Source organism: Dipodomys spectabilis, unplaced genomic scaffold (assembly GCF_019054845.1).
Source record: "Dipodomys spectabilis isolate Male_0828 unplaced genomic scaffold, ASM1905484v1 ptg000108l, whole genome shotgun sequence".
Classification (NCBI taxonomy): domain Eukaryota; kingdom Metazoa; phylum Chordata; class Mammalia; order Rodentia; family Heteromyidae; genus Dipodomys; species Dipodomys spectabilis.
In genome coordinates, this window is record NW_024870785.1 from 18490544 (window position 1) to 18511937 (window position 21394).

The 21394-nt window shown below is 40.4% G+C and overlaps 1 protein-coding gene across 3 annotated transcripts in view; it reads right to left on the reverse strand.

Annotated features, from left to right (window-relative positions):
• Csnk1g1 (casein kinase 1 gamma 1) overlaps positions 1–21394 on the reverse strand; it is a 158704-nt gene that overhangs the window by 95783 nt on the left and 41527 nt on the right. For 2 of the 3 annotated variants that reach the window (XM_042687711.1, XM_042687713.1), the window contains exon 2: positions 18211–18259. The exons of the other annotated variant lie outside the window; for it this stretch is intronic. The gene's annotated coding sequence lies outside the window, so the exon portion shown is untranslated. The remainder of the gene's footprint in view (positions 1–18210; positions 18260–21394) is intronic. 3 annotated transcript variants of the gene reach the window in all.

The window sequence follows — 21394 nt, forward strand, 5'->3', positions numbered from 1 at the left end:
AGAAGAGGTAAGAATGGCAAAGAAGCACATGAGGAAATGCTCATCATCCCTAGCCATAGAGGAAATGCAAATAAAACAACTCTGACTCACTCCAGTTAGATTGGCCAACATTTTGAATAACAACAAATGTTGTTTGAGGATATGGGATAAAAGGAACCCTACTGCACTGCTGTTGAGAATATAGGCTAGTATAACCACTCTGGAAAGTGGTCTGGAGGTTCCTCAAAAAACTAAACATAGGGGCTGGGAAGGTGGCTCCGTGGTAGAGCGCTTGCCTTGCATGCCTGAGGCCCTGGGTTCGAGTCCTCAGCACCACATAAGCAAAAAGAAAAAAGCCAGAAGTGGCGCTGTGGCTCAAGTGGTAGAGCACTAGCCTTGAGCTGAAGAGCTGAGGGGCAGCGCCCAAGGCCAGAGTTCAGGCCCGTGACTGGACCCCCCCCACACACAAAAAAAACAAACCAAAAAAAAAAAAAAAACTAAACATAGATCTTCCTTATGACCCAGCCACAACATTCCTAGGCATTTACCCTGAGCATTATGAGCCAGGATATGATAAGGACACCTGCACATCCATGTTCACTGCTGCACTATTCACAATAGCCAACATATGAAACAATCCAGATGCCCCAAAATAGATGAGTAGCAAGAAACAAGCTTGGAATGATGACTTGTTCCTGTAATCCTAGCTACACTGGAGGCAGAGACAGAAAAATTGTTTTCTGAGGATAGCCATGAAAAGAAATGAAATCCTATTTGAAAAACTGAAGCAAAAAAAGTTGGAGGCATGGCTAAAGTGGTAGAGTGCTTACCTAGCAAGCAAAAACTTGTCAGTTCAAACCACAGTACTCCTCATGCCCCAAAGAAAAAGAAGTCTACAAACAGAAGTTATAGTCTTTCCATTTACTAACAAATGGGGCAGTGTCATTCTTTCTTTCTTCTGAGGCACAGAATTCGTGTGTGTGTGTGTGTGTGTGTGTACACAATTTGTGTGTGTGTGTGTGTGTATGTGTGTGTACACACCACATTTTCTTCTTGATCCATTCATCTACTGAGGGGCATTTGGGTTGGTTCAATATCTTAGTTATGGTAAATAATGCTGTGATAAACATAACTGTGCTGGTAGCTTTAGTATGGCCTTGTTTGTGATTGTCTGGGTAAATGACTGCTGGGTCATAGGGAACTCTGTGTAGTCTTTTGAGGAACCTCCATACTGCTTTCCAAAGTGATTGAACAAGTTTACATTCCCACCAACAATGCAGTAGAGTTCCCTTTCAGCCACATCCCCTCCAGCATCTATTGTTATCGAATTTCTGGATTATAGTCATTCTAACTGGGATGAGGTAGAATCTCAATGCTGTTAAGTGAAGTAAGCCAGACCATATAACCTGATGCTAAGCAAAATGAACCTTAAGATAGGGACACAAGAGGTTTTATCTTTGTTGCTGTTCTTTTTAATGTACTTATAATGTACTATGTGTTTTTTTTTTTTTTTGTTTCTTTGTATGTTTTTCTCCCATGGTACAACTCCTGTTGTCACTGTATTTGACTCCAGTGTCCTGGATCTTGTATATACATTTTTCTAATTTGGGCAGGGGAGAGGAAGGGAAACAATAAAATGCTGTAATATGGATACAGGATGACCCATTGTAACAATGAGATGTACAAGATAGTATGTTGAAAACGAATTTTACAACTATGCGGGTGGAGGGGGGGTGAGAGGGGTTGGGGAGTGGGGAGGGAAGGGATGGTAGGGGAAAAACAAAAGAGGGGGTAACAATGCTCCATAGGAAATGGACTTACCCTCTGTGCAGTATCTTTACAATAAAAATATATATTAAAAAAGACAAAAATTAAAATGTACTGCCCTGATGAGTGGATCCAAAAGATGTGGTACCTATATACAATGGAATTTTACATAGCCATTAGAAAGAATAAAAGAATGTCATTTGCAGGGAAATGGACAGAACTAGAACACATCATGTTAACTAAGGTAAGCCAAGATCAGAGAGACAAATGGAACATGTTCTCTCTGATCTGTAGACGTTAGATCTAAAAGGCACTATGATATGACAAATTACACAGGATTCTAGATACGCACATTCAGTGAGACCAAAAGAGGAGATTCTTAGGAGAGAAATCACAAAGGTGTAATGCCTAAGTGCCTCTTCATATATATACAAAATAATATGAACTCCAAAGATAGGGAAACAAATGACTTTTTTTTTTTTGGTCGGTTGTGGGGCTTTAACTCTGGGCCTGGGCACTGTCCCTCAGCTCTTCAGCTTAAGGCGAGCACTCTTATCACTTGAGCCACAATGCCACTTTCGGTTTTCTAGTGGTTTACTGGAGATAAAGAGTCTCCAATAAACCCTGCCCGGGGTGGTTGTGAACTGCAATCCTCAGATCTCAGCCTCCTGAGTAGCTAGGATGACAGGTATGAGTCACCAGTGCCCAGCTACAAAAGAGTTTTTTAACTTATTTGTTTTTTCTGATGACTCTGTATTCTTTACCTTATATAAGGCATATTTACATGCATATTTGTGGGAAGGGAAGTGAGGGCACAGAATCCAATGACAAAGGGTGACACAAAGTGCAGCAGTGGAACACACTGGTCACTGATGAAAGTGAACTATATGACTCATGGGTGGAGATGGGAGGGAGGGAATGGGAGGGAATGAGGAAACAGATGACACTCCATGAAAAGAAATGTACTTGTTACCTGATGCTTGTAAATGTAACCCCTCTGTAATAAACATTTTTCCCCCTAGGTTGTGCAGCTTTAGCTGTGGTCCTGGGTGCTGTCCTTCAGCTCTTCAGCTCAAGGCTAGTTCTCTACCAATGAGCCATAGTGCCACTTCTGGTTTTCTGGTGGTATACTGGAGATAAAGAGTCTCACGGACTTTTCTGCCTGGACTGGCTTTGAACTGCTATGCTCAGATTTCAGCCTCCTGAGTAGCTATGATTACAGGCATGAACCACCGACACCTGGCTGTAATAATTTTTTTTTAAAGCTACTATAAATTCAAATTCATCAGTATGAAGACATTTCAGTTTGGATAGCTATTTCACAAAGTAATGGTTTATTTACAGTTACTAATAAATAATGTGAAAAAGCCAACTCAACAACCAGAAATATGGTTTCCAAGAATACCAGCAAAAGATAAGCGATATGCTTATAGAATTTTCTTTTATTACATCTACATTCTACTTTGAGGGGCTGGCTTAGTGGTAGAGTGCTTGCCTAGCATGCATGAAGCCCTGGGTTTGATTCCTCAGTACCACATAAATAGAAAAGGCTGGAAATGGCCCTGTGACTCAACTGGTAGAGTACTAGGCTTAAGCAAAAGAAGCTCAAGGACAGGACCCAAGCACTGAGTTCAAGCCACAGGACAAGAAAAAAAAAAAAATGTGTGTGTGTGTGTGTGTGTGTGTGTGTGTGTGTGTGTGTGGTGACCATCAGTTACAGCTAATTTATTAAGCAAGTCAAACCTTAAAATAAATACATATTGGGAGTCATACCACCAAGTTCCTTTAAAAAAACACTAATTTTAACAGTTTCTATCAATTTAGGTATGGCTTAAATACAGGAAAGATAAAGTTCAATACCTTAAAAAAAAAATTACATTTCTGGAACTAGTTTTACCCTTTCCAGAAAGCATTACTATAAGCAATAAAGCCCTATTAAGTTCTTTAAAACTATTTTTCCATAGGGCCTTATGTAGGAGTATTGGACATTTATTATCCTATTTATGGCTGAAGCAGCTAGGATCACAGGCATGTACCACCATGCTCACTTGCTGGTTGGGACAGGAGTCTCACTAACTTCTTAGCTGGGCTGTTCTAGAACCAGGAGAATCATGATCATCCTGATTTCTGACTTCTGAGTAGCTGGGATTAGAGGCAGGAGCCTTCACACTCAGTCCAATGCTTGCTTTGCTGAGCAAGAAAACTGTAACAACCATCTAGCAAATCAAAGAATTAAGTAAGGTCCTGAATCTACCCCTAGCACAGGAAGGGAGGGAGGAAAAAAAGGAGGGAAGAAGAAAGGAGAAAAAAAGGGAGGAGAAAGAAGGAAAAAAAGGGAGGAGAGAGAAGAGAGAGAAAAGGCAGGGGGGAGAGAATAATTGCTGATTACAGTCAACTCATTCACCCAATGGGCTGTAAGTTAGTGAATATGGGTATCAACCTGTTTAAGTTAGTTGGGGAATATGGATCTCCCACAGTAGTCAGTGAAATGTCCTAATAATAGCTCTAGAACATATTTTAAACAAACCATTAAACTGAAATGAAATGTTTCTAGTCATTACCATCCTGATCCAACATATAAAAAGAAATTGTATATTGGGTCAAAAACAAGAGTTCATCTGATCCAAAGTCACTGTCTACATGACAGCAATAAAATAATTTGGGGGAAGAGTTAGAGGAGTAGTCATCTTTTCAGAATGAAATAACTAAAGTCAAGTGGTGCAACACTGCCTAGAAAGGTCTGGAGTTAACTCCAGAGGAAAAAAAGGAAAGGAAAAAAAAAGCATCAAAGAAAATATTCAAAGATATTTAAAGAATAGCTAAAGATATTCTTAGTTCCTCAAAAAACTAAGAATAAAGCTGGGTGCCTGTGGCTCACGACTATAATCATAGATACTCAGGAGGCAGAGATCTGATCATTGAGATTCAAAGCCAGCCTGGGCAAACCACTGAGAGACTCTCATCTCCAATTAGCCAGAAAAGAAGCCAGAACTGGAGGCTTGGCTCAAGTAGTAGAGCACAGACATGATAAAAAAAAAAAAAAATGATGAATGAGCTAGGCACAGGAAGCTTATGCCTGTAATCTTAGTTACTCAAGAGGCTGAGATATGAGGATCGTGGTTCAAAGCCAGCTCAGGCAGGAAAGTCTGTGAGACTCTTATTTCCAATTAAACACCAAAAAGACAGGTAGAATTGTGGCTCAAGTGGTAGAACACTAGCCTTAAGCAAAAAAGCTCAAGGACAGCACCTAGACCCTGAGTTCAAGCCCATGGACTGGCAAAAAAAAAAAGATGAACCACAACATGAGGCCCTGAGTTTAAGTCCTGGTACTGGTGGACAGACGGACAGACTCGGGGACACGGACACACAGACACAGACAGACAGACACACACACGGACACACACGGACACACACACGGACACACACACACACACACACACACACACACACACACACACACACACTCTAAAACTACCATAGGATCCAGCTATATTAATCCTGAGTATATGACCAGAGGAATCTAAGTCAGTATACAATAGAGATACCTAAGTGTTTTTTTGTTTTGTTTTGTTTTTTTGGTTGGTCAAGGGGGTTGAACTCTGGGCCTGGGCGCTGTCCCTCAGCTCTTAAGCTCAAGGCAAGTGCTCTACCACTTGAGCCACAGAGCCACTTCCAGTTTTCTGATGGCTAACTGGAAATAGGAGTCTCACGGACTTTCCTATTGGAGCTGGCTTTGAACCTGGATCCTGAGATTTCCTGAGTAGCTAGGATTACAGGTTTGAGACACCGGTGCCCAGCACCTATGTCATTTTTTTTTTTTTTTGGGTCCAGTTGTGGAGCCTGAACTCTGGGCCAGGGTACTATCCCTTAGCTCTGAAGCTCAAGGCTAACGCTCTACCACTTGAGCCACAGCGCCACTTCCGGCTTTTTTTTTCTTTTTGCTTATGTGGTGCTGAGGAATCGAACCCAGGGCCTTATGCATGCAAGGCAAGCGCTCTACCACTGAGCCACTTTCCCAGCCTCCACCTGTGTCATTTTTATGACAAGAAAGAAGGAGGAATATAATGAAAATACCTATATACATGTATGAAAATGTCATAATGAAACCCATTAAATTAAAAACTATGAATCCCTCTGTAAAGTGAAAATAAATCACTGATTTGCTATTTATATAGTTCAGATTCTCATATACTGGATTTGTTTTACCAAAAAAAAAAAAAAAGCTAGGCGCCAGTGGCTCATGCTTGTAATCCTAGCTACTCAGGAGGCTGAGATCTGAGGATCACAGTTCAAAGCCAGCCCAGGCAGGAAAGTCCATAAGACTCATCTCCAATAAACCACCAGAAAACCGGAAGTGGCACCATAGCTCCATAGTGGAACACTAGCCTTGAGCTGAAGAGCTGAAGGACAGCGCCCAAGCCCAGAGTTCAAGCCCCACAACCGACAAAAAAAAAAAAAAAGTGACACTCCTAGACTATTGGTGGCTTTATGTCTATAATTCTAGCTATTCAGAAGGCTGGGATCTGAAGTATCTTAATATCAAGCCAGCCCAAGTAGAAAGTCCATTAGACCCCACTTCCAAACTAACCAGTAAAAAGTAGGACTGGATGCTCAAGTGGTAGAATGCCAGCTAGCAAGTGTGAGGCCTTGAGTTCAATCCCCAGGAGCTTTCCCACAAGAGATGTAGCACATAGTGTGCTGAAAGTATGGTTCAAGTGGTAGAGTGCTTGTCTAGCAAACACAAGGCCCTATGCAAAACATACAAACACATAAATAGTAAATAGTAAATTATAGTAAAAAAATCAAAACACTATGGAAGAGGCTGGGAAGGTGGTTCAAGTAGCCCTAGCCTTGAGCTGAAGAGCAGAGGATCAGTGCCCAGGCCCCATGACTGACACACACAAACACACAAAAAAAACGAAACACTATGGAAACATGTTAGTTGATAGTCAAGACAATGCTGGCTGGGCTTTCAAATCTCACACAATTTAGGATTAAACAGTTTATAGGTTAAGACTGCTAGATCTTTTTTGTTGTTGTTGTTGGTTGTAGGGCTTGAATTCAGAGCCTAGTGCTGTCCCCTGAGTCTCTTTGTGCTCAAGGGTAAATGCTCTACCACTTGAGCCACAGCTTCCTTCTGGTTTTTGAGTGGTTAATTGCAGAAAAGAGTCTCACAGGGACTTCTCTGCCTGGGCTGGCTTCGAATTGCAATCCTCAGATCTCAGCCACCTAAGTGAGTAGCTAAGCTTATAGACATGAGCCACGGGCACCCAACAAGACTGTTCTATCTTACAGCATGTGTATATGCAGCTTCAAAGTGACCCTGAACCTTTTTTTACTACTTCATCAACCGCAGTCTTATGCTCCCTGCTGATACTTGCTTGCCTCTTAGTCCCATGTTTTAGCTTCACAGTATCCAAAGCAGAAATGAAAGCACAGGAGCACAAGTTTTTCTCTTTATATCTTATTTTTTAAGTCAAAGATAAAAATTATTCCAAGAAACCCCAGGAAATTTCCTTTTATGTTTATGACCATCATTTGCAACATAATATCTGTCATTCCAAATGTAAACTCCCCAAAGAATGAGATCAAAGCCTAACCTGATGTTTAGAAGATAAATTTCAAGTGCAGTATATCACACTCATGGGAAGAATTCATTAACATTCAATCTGTATGCATGTACATGTCTGCCTATAAGCTAATCAAAAATTAAACAACAGTTAAAAATACTACAGGCCAATTCAAGCACAAATAAAGAATAAAGGCTTATAGATCATTTTAGCTAAGACAATATAAGTATATAATAACTATCATTATTCCAACGAACTATCAAAATTAATTTATTTTAGCTCAAATGTATTTATAGAAGTGATAATGTTGTCTAGGCCCTGGTACTCCTGTGTTTCTCTCTTCCAAAAATTTCAGTTATTAATGTCACCTATTCCTATCACCCTTGCCCCTCCATGCTCACCATTCTAGATCCACTTGGGAATTTTTTTTGGGGGGGGGGGAGGTCCGGTCATGGGGCCTGAACTCTGGGCCTGGGCGCTGTCCCTCAGCTCTTCAGTTCAAGGCTACTACCACTTGAGCCACAGCACCACTTCTGGCTTTTTTCTTTTTGCTTATGTGGTGCTAAGGAATTGAACCCAGGGCCTCAGGCATGCAAGGCAAGCATTCTACCAGTAAGCGACCTTCCCAGCCCCCCACTTGGGAATTTTCAGTGCTCGCATTTTTACCACTCACATTACTACTAAAAGGGATGTAACCAGCCCTTTATTTGTGGGCTTTGACAAAGTGGTTCTAAGTATACAAGGCAGAAGACACAGAACAGCATAATATCGAGAAAAAAAAAAAAAAAGCTGGAGACTTCAAGGTTTACTACAAAGAGTAATGGAGGGGTGGTACAGAATTAACAAACATACCAAAGCAATGAATAGAAAGCCCAGAAACAATCATAGTCATATCCATCTTGGACCAAGAGAGACAATTCCATGGATAAAGGATTTTTTTCAATAATTGGTGTTTGAACAACTAGACATGTACATGGAACAAAAAAAAAGACAGAGAAAGAAAAAAGAAAAAGCAGAAGTACTCGTAAGATATAGGACATTCAGAAAAATTAACTGAAAAAGAGAGATGAACAGGGCTGGGAATGTGGCTCAGTGGTGAAATGCTTACATGAAGCCGGAGGTTCAATTTCTCAGTACCACCACATAAACAGAAAAAGCCAGAAGTGGCACTGTGGCTCAAGTAGTAGAGCACTAGCCTTGGGCAAAAGAAGCTCAGGGACAGTGCCCAGGCCCTGAATTCAAGCCCCCGGACTAGTGAGAGAGAGAGAGACAGAGAGAGACAGAGCCACAGACATTAATGTACAACACAAAACTATAAAACTCTTATAAGATACTACAGGAGAAAATCTAAATGACTGTGAACATGGCAATGACCTCTTAAAATATTTATCACCAAAAGTAAGATTCATAAGGCTGGACTCCAGTTAAACTAAAAGACTTTAAATTAAAAATTAAAAACTTCTGCTCTAAGCCAGGCACCAGTGGCTCATACCTGTAATCCCAGCTACTCAGGAGGCTGGGATCTGAGGATCAAGGTTCAAAGCCAGCCCGGGCAAGAAAGTCCATGAGATTCTTATCTCTAATAAACTACCAGATGGGCTGGGAAGGTGGCTCAGTGGTAGAGTACTTGCCTTGCATGCATGAGGCCCTGGGTTTGATTCCTCAGCACCACATAGCAGAAAAAGCCGGAAGTGGCGCTGTGGCTCAAGTGATAGAGCGCTAGCCTTGAGCTGAAGAGCTGAGGGACAGTGCCCAGGCTCAGAGTTCAGGCCCCACAACTGGACCCAAAAAAAAAAAAAAACAAAAAAATAACAAAACAAAACAAAAAAACCCACCAGAAAACCAGAAGTGGCACTGTGGCTCAAGAGGTAGAGCATAAGACTTGAGCTGAAGAGCATAGGGACAATGCCCGGGCTCAGAGTTCAAGCCCCAACCAAAAAAAAGATGCTTAAAAGCATATGTCACTAGAATTCACAAACTTTATAGACCACGATAATGACAATTTGCCTTATGAAGGGTAGAATGTGTTTGTGTTTGTGACTTTAAGTATCACTATTTCACAATACTATGAAATTTGTGAAATTTATGTCATCATTTAATCACAATAAAAATTTAAAAAAAGAAAAATAGTACTTAAAATTTTTTGGTATAAAAATCTTTGTGATTGTCCAAAAATAAATGTACTCATTACCTGACTTCTGTCACTATAACCCCTTTGTATATCACCTTTATAATAATAAAAAATTAAAAATTAAAAAAATCCCATATCATGAGAGAATTACAAAATAAAAAATGAACAGATCACCAAATATGTATTAGAATGGTTGAAGTCTAAAACATTGGGACACCAAGAGGTAAAGCTAAGGAGCAACCTAAAGTCTGCAGAATATTATAATACATTTGTCAAAATCCATCAAATATCTGGGCACTGGTAGCTCACGCCTATAATCCTAGCTATTCAGGAGGCTGAGATGAGGATCGTGGGTCAAAGCCAGCCTGGGCAAGGAAAGTCTATGAGACTGTTATCTCCAATTAACCACCAGAAAACCAGAAGTAGAAGTGGTGCTGTGGCTCAAGTGGTAGAGCATTTACCTTGAGCTGAAGAGCTCAGGGACAGTGCCCAGGCCCAAAGTTCAAGCTCCATGACCAACAACAACAACAAAAAAAGACTGGCTCATCAATGAGCAAGTAAATCATAGTAATAGAAGATATTAAATACATTGGGTAAAAATAATCCTGTTGTAGAGTAAAATGTGTAGCTTTTTTTTTTTTTTAATAAAGCAAGCTGAGCACTGGTGACTCCTGTATACTCAGGAAGCTAAGATCTGAGAATCCAAGTTCGAAGCCAAACCAGGCAGGAAAATCTGTGAGACGCTGATCTCCAATTAACCACCTAAAAGCTGGAAGTGGAGTTGTACTCAAGTGGTAGAGCACTAGCCTTAAGAAGAAAATAATAATAATAAAAATGATGAATCCTTTTGCAAACATGCTAGTTTTCTATATTTAGAAGCCCAACTAGATATATACAAATTAACAGCGGTACATCTTTAGAGATATAAAAGAAACTTTAAACTTCTACCTTTTATTTCTGTTTTTTTCTTGTTGTTGTTGTTGTTTTGGGGTTGTTTTTTTATTTTTATTGCCAGTTCTAGGGCTGGAACTCAGGGCCTAGGCACTGTCCCTGAGCTTCATTTGCTCAAGGCTAGCACTCTACCTACCACTTGAGCCACAGGGCCACTTCCTGCTTTTTCTGTTTATGTAGTACTGAGGAATGGAACCCAGGGCTTCATGCATGCTAGGCAAGCACTCTACCACTAGGCCACATTCCCAGACCCTTACTTATATATTATAAAACATTTTAAGGGGCTGGGAAGATGGCTCAGTGGTAGAATGTTTGTCTTATATGCATAAGGCCCTGGGTTTGATTCCTCAGCACCACATAAGCAAAAAGAAAAAAGCCGAAGTGGCACTGTGGCTCAAGTGATAGAGCACTAGCCTTGAGCTGAGGGACAGCGTTCAGGCCCACAGTTCAGGCCCCACAACCGGACCCCCCCCAAAAAAAATATTTTTTAAGAAACCAAGTACTACTTTAGTAATTAAATTTTTTCTCTTGTCAGCTAATGGGGGAAAAAGATGAAAAAATTTTTGTTTTCTAATGTGAAACTCAGAAACAGGCAAGCAGTTATCTTCATCTTTCTAGCTCAAAAAAGAAAGGCCTAAGGCAAATCGCAAAACTTCACCAGCAATTTTACCCTCTTCCTCTCTGCAAGACTACCTTTGTAAATAGTCAGCATTTAAACATGTTCAAACCCATCCACATTACAAACCACACACAATCTAGTGTGTTCATCATTAGTTCCAGCCCATCTACCATCCTTTCCCCCACAAATCTCCCCCAGCCAAAGATAAAAATTATCCTTTCTCAGCCGGAAGCTGGTGGCTCACGCCTGTAATCCTAGCTACTCAGGAGGCTGAGATCTGAGGATCACAGTTCAAAGCCAGCCGGGGCAGGAAAGTCCATGAGACATTTATCTCTAATAAACCACTCGAAAACCAGAAGTGGCACTGTGGCTCAAGCGGTAGAGCGCTCACCTTGAGCTGAAGAACGCAGGGACAGCGCCCAGGCCCAGAGTTCAAGCCCCACAACCGACAAGGAAAAAAAAAATTATCCTCTCTGTGTTTACATTTCCTCAGTCCTGAACACTCAGCTATTGAGGTTTCTGTTTTGATTAGCATACCTTAGTTGTGAAATTTTGTTAATGTACATAATGTATCTTGATCAAACTCATCTCTTCTATCATTCTCCCTTACATACCTTACCCCTTCTTAAAACAAAGTCAAAGATTCCACTGTTGAATTTACAAACATACAAATAAACTACCTGAACAATATTCATCCTTATACCCGCTCTTTACCTTCTCCCCTCCCTCTGGTACCCATTCCCTCAACAGTCTTACTTTCCAATGCTGCTTTTTTTTTTCAAGGTGCATCTACTACATTTCAATCAGAATAGTTTTCTCTATTGCTTTCTCTTTCCCCACTCCTTCAACCCTTATTGACCAACAGATTTCACTGAGATTCCTTATATCATCTTCAGACAGTTACATTGCATTTAAAATTACTTACCATCACCCCCATCTTTCATTTTCCCTCTCTTCTCTGGCTCAGCCTCCTAAACAATCTCATTGTTAGAATATATACATATATGCGTATATACACATACAATGATATATATGTGGGTAAGTCTATAGATACATACATATGTATATGATACAAACATATGTATGTATGTCCAAACTTCCACAAATAAGCATAAATGCATTTTGGCTTTTTAAGCATGGCTTATCTTGCTCAACATGATGTTTTCCAATTCCATTCATTTTCTTGCAAATGACATGATTTCATTTTTCTTCATGGCTATTAACAGTCCATGACATATATAACATATGTGCACCATATTGTCCTTGTTCATTCATCTGCTGCTGGATACCTCAGCTGATTACAGTTTACCTATTGTGAACATGGGCATGCAGGTAGCTTTGTTGTAAATCAGTTTATACTCTTTGGAATATATATACAATAGTGGAATAGTGGGGTCATAAGATAGGTCGATAGCTTTGTGAGGACCCGTCATTTAATTTCCACAGTGATCACATTAGTTTATACTCCCATCAACAGTTTATTTGTTGTTGTTGATTTTCTTGATGGAATCTTGGTGTAGTTTTGTTTTTGTGGTCTTGTTTTTTGTTTTGATGCCAGTCCTGGGGCTTTAATTCAGAGCGTGGGCACTACATCTGAGCTTTTGTGCTCAAGGCTAGCACTCTACCACTTAAGCCACAGCTCTACTTCCCATTTTCTGGTGGTTCATAGAAGATAAAGTCATGGATTTTCCTGCTCTGGCTCCTCAGTAGCTAAGAACATACCTTTATATATATTAGCTAACAGTATTTCTTCTGAGAACTGTCTAATTTCCTGGCCCATTTTTAACTGGATTGTTATTTTGCTATTTAATTTTTTCAGCCATTTGTATACTCTGTATATTACGTTTCTTTTTTAGCAATTATGTTTTTAATCTGATCTTCAAAAACCAATAAAACCTTTCTCTTCCCAGAAGATTTATTCTTTAAGAATAAATCTAAGACCCCAAAACACTTTTCAGCTTTTTCTTTTAATCTTTTTGAGTGCTAAGAATGAAATCCTCGGCCCCAGGCATGCTAATGCAACAGCCTTTATCTCTATGATCTTCTGACTTTGGTAGCCTTTTCTTTCCTTCCCTCCCTCCTCCCCCTCCCTGCCCCCCTTCTTCACACTTTCCCCTTTGGGCTCAGGCAGCCACTTTCTCCTGCTTTTCTTCTAATTGCTTTGGCTTTTTCTCCTTATTCTCCTTTAGAGAATAAGGTTCCTCTTATTCAACCTAACCTTGAATTGTTTCCTCAGACTATTGACCCAACATTCATGTTCCCATAAAAACACTCTTGTGACTTTCAGTCATGCATTCTATCAGCAGGTATTTATAAAACGTCTACGATATACAGGTAGGTTTCAAGTACTTCATATTGTTTTAAGCATTTATACTTTAACAATCTGATGAATCTCTACCTATCACCTCTTCTTCTGAGGTTGAGACCTATGTACTCAGGGGCAGGCTCAGTTTTTCTCTACCTAGACACAAAAGAACTCAACAATCTCAACTGAACACATCTCTTGTCTCTCACTTATCCCATCTCCCTCTAAGAAATCCTCAAACTTAATTTCTTCCCTCAAGTTCTTTTTTTTTTTTTTTTTTTTGGGTCCAGTGGTGGGGCCTGAACTCTGGGCCTGGGCGCTGTCCTTCAGCTCTTCAGCTCAAGGCTAGCGCTCTACCACTTGAGCCACAGTGCCACTTCCGGCTTTTTTCTTATATGGTGCTGAGGAATCGAACCCAGGGCCTCAGGCATGCAAGGCAAGTGCTCTACCACTGAGCCACCTTCCCAGCCCTTCCCTCAAGTTCTTATCTCCATGAATTATACATCTACCCAATGACCTAAAGAAACTGTCAAATCTATAAGCTTTGTTCCATCTGCCTAAATACCACAAATAATTGCTTTCTGGCAAAAAAAAAAAAAAAGTGTGTGTGTGTGTGTGTGTACATGTCTTTCCACTATGTATGGTAGCAGAATTTTCTTTGTTTCCACATTTCTTCCCTCAATTTCCAAATAAATTCAAAAACCCCTGCAGCCCAGAGGGACTTCCTAAAATCAAGTTTGATCACTTTCCAATTCAAAAACTTTCAAAGGCTTCCCATGACCCTTAGGATAAAAGATAAAATCCTTTACAGGGCTTGAAGGCCTTCCAGATTGGTACAAGTTTTCTGTTAACTCCTCCTCTTACATTATATGTTAATAAACACCAAATTTACTTCAACTCCTCCAAAGGGCCCTAGGCTTGGATCCTTCTCAATCTCAGCTTTTCATTATGTTAATTTGTGCTCATATTAGCTTTCACCTTAAATGGCTTTTCCCTAAAACAAGCAATTACAGTGCCCTTCTAACTACTTCTAGAGCACCCAACCATAGCACTAATTACTCACACTATAATTACTTATTCACTAGTGCATTAACTCTGGGAAGGCAGGAACTGTTGTTACAGTCACCATTTTATTCTAAGAGCCTAGTATAGTATGTTCTCAAACTCTGGTGAGTAAAAGAACATAAAATTCAATAAATAACCTTTTTTTTTTTCTGTGGGGCTTGAACTCGGCTTGGGTGCTGTGCCTGCGTTCTTCAGCTCAAGGCGAGCGCTCTACCACTTGAGCCACAGCGCCACTTCCGGTTTTAGAGTGGTTTATTGGAGATAAGAGTCTCCTGGAGTTTACTGCCAGGACTGGCTTTGAACTGTGATCCTCAGATCTCAGCCTCCTGAATAGCTAAGATTACAGGCATGAGCCACCGGCACCTGACCCAATCTTGGTTTTCAATCAATGAATAAAAAGTCAAAACTCAAAAGATCATAATTATTGCCATCAATCTAAAGAAAAACAAAATACAGGCACCACAGCAGGAGAGGTGTGGCTGTGGCAAAAGTGATAGAGTACTTGCCTAGAAAGTAAGCTGCTTAGGTGAAACTAACCAAGATGTACTATACACATAAATGATAATATATGGACATGCTAAAATGAAATCCCTTTGTACAACTATTTGAAGAACATAATTAAAAGAAAAGAGAGATCCTGAGTTCAAGGCCCAGCATCACCAAAGCGGGGAAAAAAAGTAGAATGACAGTTACATCCTGCCTTAATTTTGTTACCATTGTAAAAATTAAAAAATCAGGAACAGTAAGCCCCAGGATCAGCACAAAATAAAAAGTAAAAAAATAAAGCATTGGATTTTAGAAAATAAATCCTTATCCATTTCAGATAACATAAGAAAGTATCAAAACTAATGACGAATAATAGTTTTATTTTATATCTAATTTCAAATATTCTCATCTCGCAATTCTCTAGTATTTCAATATTTAGCTTCAGGCCAACAAACAAACATATAGACAAGCCTATTTGCCACTCACACAAAGCTGGTTGAGGAAAACCAAGGCCAGATATTTGCATTTTTATTCTCAGACACCAGTTTGCTTCTTTTGCTCAAAAGCACATTCTATAACAGAAAAAGGAGTGTACTTGAAAGTACTTGAAAGACAGGGAATAAAAGGGTATCTGTGTGTACTTGAAAGAAAAAGAGTATGTGTGTGTACTTGAAAGACAGGGAATAAAAGGGTGTGTGTGTGTGTGTACACTTGAAAGACAGGGAATAAAAGGGTGTGTGTGTGTGTGTGTGTGTGTGTGTGTGTGTGTGTGTGTGTGTGTGTGTGTGTGTGTGTGTGTGTGTGTGTGTGTGTCCTGGGGCTTGAACTCTGGGCCTTGGTGTGTGTGTGTGTGTGTGTGTGTGTGTGTGTGTGTGTGTGTGTGTGTGTGTGTGTGTGTGTGTGTGTGTGTGTGTGTGTGTGTGTGTCCTGGGGCTTGAACTCTGGGCCTTGGTTGGTGTGGGGGGCGGGGGGGGGGGCGGTCCTGGGCTTGAACTCTGGGTCTTGGCGCTGCCCCTGAGCTCTTCAGCTTCAGGCTAGCGCTCTACCACTTGAGCCACAGCGCCACTTCCAGTTTTCTGGCAGTTTATTGGAGATCAGAGTCTCATGGACTTTCCTGTATGGACTGGCTTTGAACTGCGATCCTCAGATCTCAGCCTCCTGAGTAGCTAGGATTACAGGTGTGAGCCACCAGAGCCCAGCATCATATGAGAATCTTCATGATTAAAAGTCTTTTATGCCTGGCGCTAATGGCTCACACCTGTAATCCTAGCTACTCAGGAGGCTGAGATCTGAGGATCAGGGTTCAGAGTCAGGCCAAGCAGGAAAGTCTGTGAGAGTTTTATCTCTCCAATTAACGACCAGAAAACCTGAAGTAGCGCTGAGGGTCAAGTGGTAGAGCACTATCCTTTAGCTGAAGAGCTCAGGGACAATGCCCAGGCCTAGAGTTCAAGCCCCCCAACAATAAGAACAACAACAACAAAAAGATTCTCATATGGAATAATAGTTGACTTGAATAACTTTTTGAAAAGAAAAAGATAGTTGGGTGCTAGTGGCTCCTAACTGTAATCCTGGTTACTCAGAAGGCTCAGATCTGAGGATAGAGGTTCAAAATGAGCATGGGCAAGAAAGTCCATGTAACTTTGAAAAAGGTGGAAGTGGAACTATGGTTCAAGTGGTACAGTATTAGCTTTGAACAAAAAAAGAATAGGGACAATGAATACTCGGGCTGTGAATTCAAACCTCAGGATGGGTGTGCATATATACATACACATACACATTTTTTCATGTTCCTTCTACATAAATAAATCTTACAGAATGACAGGAATCACTCAAGGAGTTTGAATAATTTCTAGATGTCAAAAAGTACAAGAATCTTTATTCAGGCCGGGCGCTGGTGGCTCACGCCTGTAATCCTAGCTACTCAGGAGGCTGAGATCTGAGGATCGCGGTTCAAAGCCAGCCCGGGCAGGAGAGACCGTGAGACTCCTATCTCCAATAAACCACCACAAAACCAGAAGTGGCGCTGTAGCTCAAGTGGTAGAGCGCTCGCCTTGAGCTGAAGAGTTGAGGGACAGCGCCCAGGCCCAGAGTTCAAGCCCCACGACTGACAAAAAAAAAAAAAAGAATCTTTATTCACTCAAAGTGGTCTTTTTTTTTTTTTTTTTGGTCCGGTTGTGGGGCCTGAACTCTGGGCCTGGGTGCTGTCCCTTAGCTCTTCAGCTCAAGGCTAGCACTCTATCACTTGAGCCATAGCGCCATTCCTGGCTTTTTTCTTTGTGCTCATGTGATGCTGAGGAATCGAACCCAGGGCCTCATGCATGCAAGGCAAACGCTCTACCACTTAACCACCTTCCCAGCCCCTCAAAGTGGTCTTAATTCAACAGGCAAGTATGTAGTGTCTCTAAAACTGGGATAGTCAAGGATGACAAACCCCCAGAACAATTTCTCTGCTTGTCAAAGGGGCATTACAAACAAACAAACACACACACACACACACACACACACACACACACACACACACCACACACACACAACACACACACACACACAAAACTACTACAAATCTGGACTATGATTCAATTTAAACCCAAAGTTGCTAAAATAAAGATTATGGAAAATGAAGTTAGAAAGAAGAGAGTTTTAGATAGGGGGTGGTCAGGCCTTTACAAGAAGCCATTTTTAAACAAGTCTTCATAGATGAGACCTTGGCAAGTATGGACAGAGTCCAACTTTTGGTGACAATGACTAGCAAGGCAGGGTACTGCAGTGAGGAAAGTGTAGAGATAGCAGTAGTCTGTTATTCAGTACTTTTTATAGACTGCTGATAGCAGCTGAGAAGTCATTTAAATGAGTGGCATTTATACAGGAGGGACATAAGTTTATTAAAGGCATTTACTTTTTTTGTGTGTTATGTGCCAATACTAGAAGTAATGGCTTAAACTGCTGTCCCTTACCAGGTGAACCACAGCTCTACTTCCAGCTTTTTCCTGACTACACAGAGATAAGAGTTGTCTCATACTTTCCTGCACCAGCTGGCTTCTAACCAGGATCCTCAGATCTACCCTCTTGTGTAGGTAGGATTATAGGTGAGAGCCATCAGTGCTTAGCCATTTACATTGCTTTTAATGACTGACTAGGTGTTTATGACCTATACAGTGGAGTTAACTTGAACATACTTATCTTAGTAAAGGCAATTTATTTATTTTAATAGAGGCAACTGAGGCTCAGGGAAGATACAGTCATTGACTAAGTCACCAGTCTAATCCAGCCAAACATCAAAAGCCTGAGCTAACTCCTACTACACTAAGCAGATGACCCTTCTGGCTAATTCACTTACCAATTCAGCCCCATTGAGTCAAAAATGCACTGACTTCACAAATGTCCTCCTGAAACAAACAAAAAAAAGTGCTATTAATTAGTGTATTTATACAGTTTTGTAGTAAAATTTCTCCAAGGGGTCACATATTTGTATGTTTTTAAAAAATAACAACAGATTGGTTGAGATACAGTACTACATCTAATTTACTTACTTAAAGGTCATGTCTTGGGTGAGAGGTGTGACTCAAGAAAGCACTTATTTAGCAAATTCAAGCCTCTGAGTTCAAACCTCAATAGAGAGGGGAGGATGGGAGAAGGACAACTCTCTCATAAAAACACTTTCTTTTTAGCGATTCTGGAGGCTTGAACTTAGGTCTTTGTGCTTTCCAGGGAGGTACATTACCAGTGTACAATGCCTCTGGTCCCATTTGCTTTTATGAAAGATGGTGTTTCCCCATTATCACCTCCCACCCACAGCTGGGATGGTAAATACACACTATACCAAATGCACTCTCTTTTAAAAAACATATTTTTTGGGGAGGGGGAGGCTGGTCATAGGGCCTAAACTCAGCTCTTCAGCTCAAGGCTAGCGCTCTACCACTTGAGCCACATCATCACTTCCAGCTTTTTCTGCTTATGTGGTGCTGAGGAATTGAACCCAAGACCTCATGCATGCAAGGCAAGTGCTCTACCACTGAGCCACCTTCCTAGCCCCAATTTTATATTTTTTAAAGGTGTTTTACAGAGGGGTTATCATTTCCTAAGTGATAAGTACATTTCTTTTTGGGGATGGTGTCACCTTTTCCTTCGCTTTCCCCTAGTTCTCCTCCATTTCTGCCCACAAGTTACATAGTACATTTTCCACATAGTGAATAATGAATAGTATGATTGCATTTGTTCATCCTCCCTCCTCTTCTGTGCCCTCTTAAAAAAAAAAAAAAGCAAAAAGCAAAAGCAAACACCACCACCACTAATACCATCACCACCACCAAGCCCATTCTTTTTGGTTAAGACAGGGTCTCATTTTGTTCAAAACCCAATCCTCCAAATCTCTACCTCCTGAATACAGGCATAAAAACAACTCATGAACTGAAAGTTTTCAAACTCAAGCTATCCTGGCCCACAGTTGGTGTAAATGATTTTTCTCAAGTCTATTTAGCTTCTCTATTAGCTATTAGCTATTCTCTATTAGCCTGTTAGCTTCTTTAGCTGCTTCATTCATTTCATCACCTAACAGGATGGGCAGAAAACTAGAACCTTAAGCAATAGCTACACTGCAGAGAAAAATGACTTCTACAGAATTAGTGAGCCTTTCTCTTGCCTTTGGTCTTTACCTCTAAATCTCATCCATCCAAGTTTGGTAGGGACTTCTCAATGTAAACTAGGTCAAGTGTAATGCTTATAAACTTTATCAAAGAAGAAGTATATTATTTTTGTAAATTTATTTTTAGAAATAGTATAAATGAATTGTAATTTCCTTAATTGTCCTGCTAGTGTAATCTTAATACTATTAAGCCATATATGAGACTACTTTTCTTCTTCCTACGATATATGTTTCAGAAATTTATGTATTTCTAACAATAGTACATGGTGCCACTTGGAGAGTTGCAAATATTTTTCTTCCCATTGATCCAAATTATACTAAAGCTGAAAGATATTCCTCAGAATTTCTGGCACAAAATTAGGGCTGTTACTGATTTTTCATCACTTTGATAAAGTTTTATGTACTACTTTTGCTTTAAAATTATTATTACTGGGGCTGGGAATGTGGCTTGGTAGTAGAGTGCTAGCCTTCAGCAAAGGAAGCTCAGGGACAGAGCCCAGGACTTGAGCTCAAGCCCCAAGACTGGTAAATAAAATAAAATAATTATTACTGGCTTGGACTGGGATATAGCTCCAGTGGCAAAGCGCTTGCCTAGAAAGTACAACATCCCAGGGAGTTGAGGGGGAGGCTGGGAAGGGATGTGAAGGGTAAACAAAGGAGGAGGCTGCAATGCTTGGTAAGAAATGTATGCATTATCCTGCCCATGTAATTGTAACCCCTCTGTAGAGTATGTTCACAAATAAAATTAAAAAAAAAAAGAAAGTACAACATCCCAGGTTCGATTCCCAGTACCAAAAAGAAAACACACACACACACACAAAAATACAGTTAAATAAAGTTTTACCATTGCTAATTCATTACCCTATATTCTTTAGGGAGGAGGTTAAGACTGAAGGCTAATATATAATAGACTTAAGACTGTATTTAATTTCTGGAGAACTATTTACTTTGAATAAAAATAGATGCATCCAGGTTCAAATATACTGTGAAATGGGAAAGAATTTGGTTTTACCCAGATTAGATTTTGAACTAGTATCTTGGTATTTCATAAAATTTGTCACTTTTTTTTTTTTTGGTCGGTCATGGGGCTTGAACTCTGGGCCTGGGCGCTGTCCCTCAGCTCTTCAGCTCAAGGCAAGTGCTCTACCGCTTGAGCAACAGAGCCACTTTCAGTTTTCTAGTGGTTTATTGGAGATAAGAGTCTCACGGACTTTCCTGCCTGGGCTGGCTTTGAACCGTGATCCTCAGATCTCAGCATCCTGAGTATCTAGGATTACAGGCCACCGGTGCCCGGCAATTTGTCACATTTGATTTTGTCAAATTACACTTACCTTTCAATTTAACAAAAAGTTTCCTTTTCTTTCTTTTCTTTCTATTTCTTTCTTTCTTTCTTTATTGTAGTATTAGGGGTTAAACTTCAGCTTTGTGCTTGCTGGGCTTGATGGCTGAAGCTAAACTATGTAAGCCACACCTCCAGCCCAAGTATCTACTCTTAATAGATAAAACCTTGAGATCCTTGTAGGAGGGTGTGGGGAGGGCACAGAATCTGAGGAAGAAGAGTGAAAAGTGCAGCAGTAGGGCACACTGGACATTGATGAAAGTGAACTATACAACTCGTGGGAGGAGATGGGAGGGAGGGAAAGTTGAGAATGAGGGAACGGATGAAAGGAAATGTACTTATTCCCTGATGCATATAAATGTAATCCCTCTGTATATATCACCTCTATAACAGTAAATTAATTTTTTTTTTTAAATCTTGAGCTCCTGAGCCTAGTACCAAACCAAAAAAACTGAATCCTGAAAATTTTTTAAAGGAATAAATCATATTGAGCTTTTGTATTCAAGACTAGTTAGTGCTCTACCACTTGAGCCACAGATC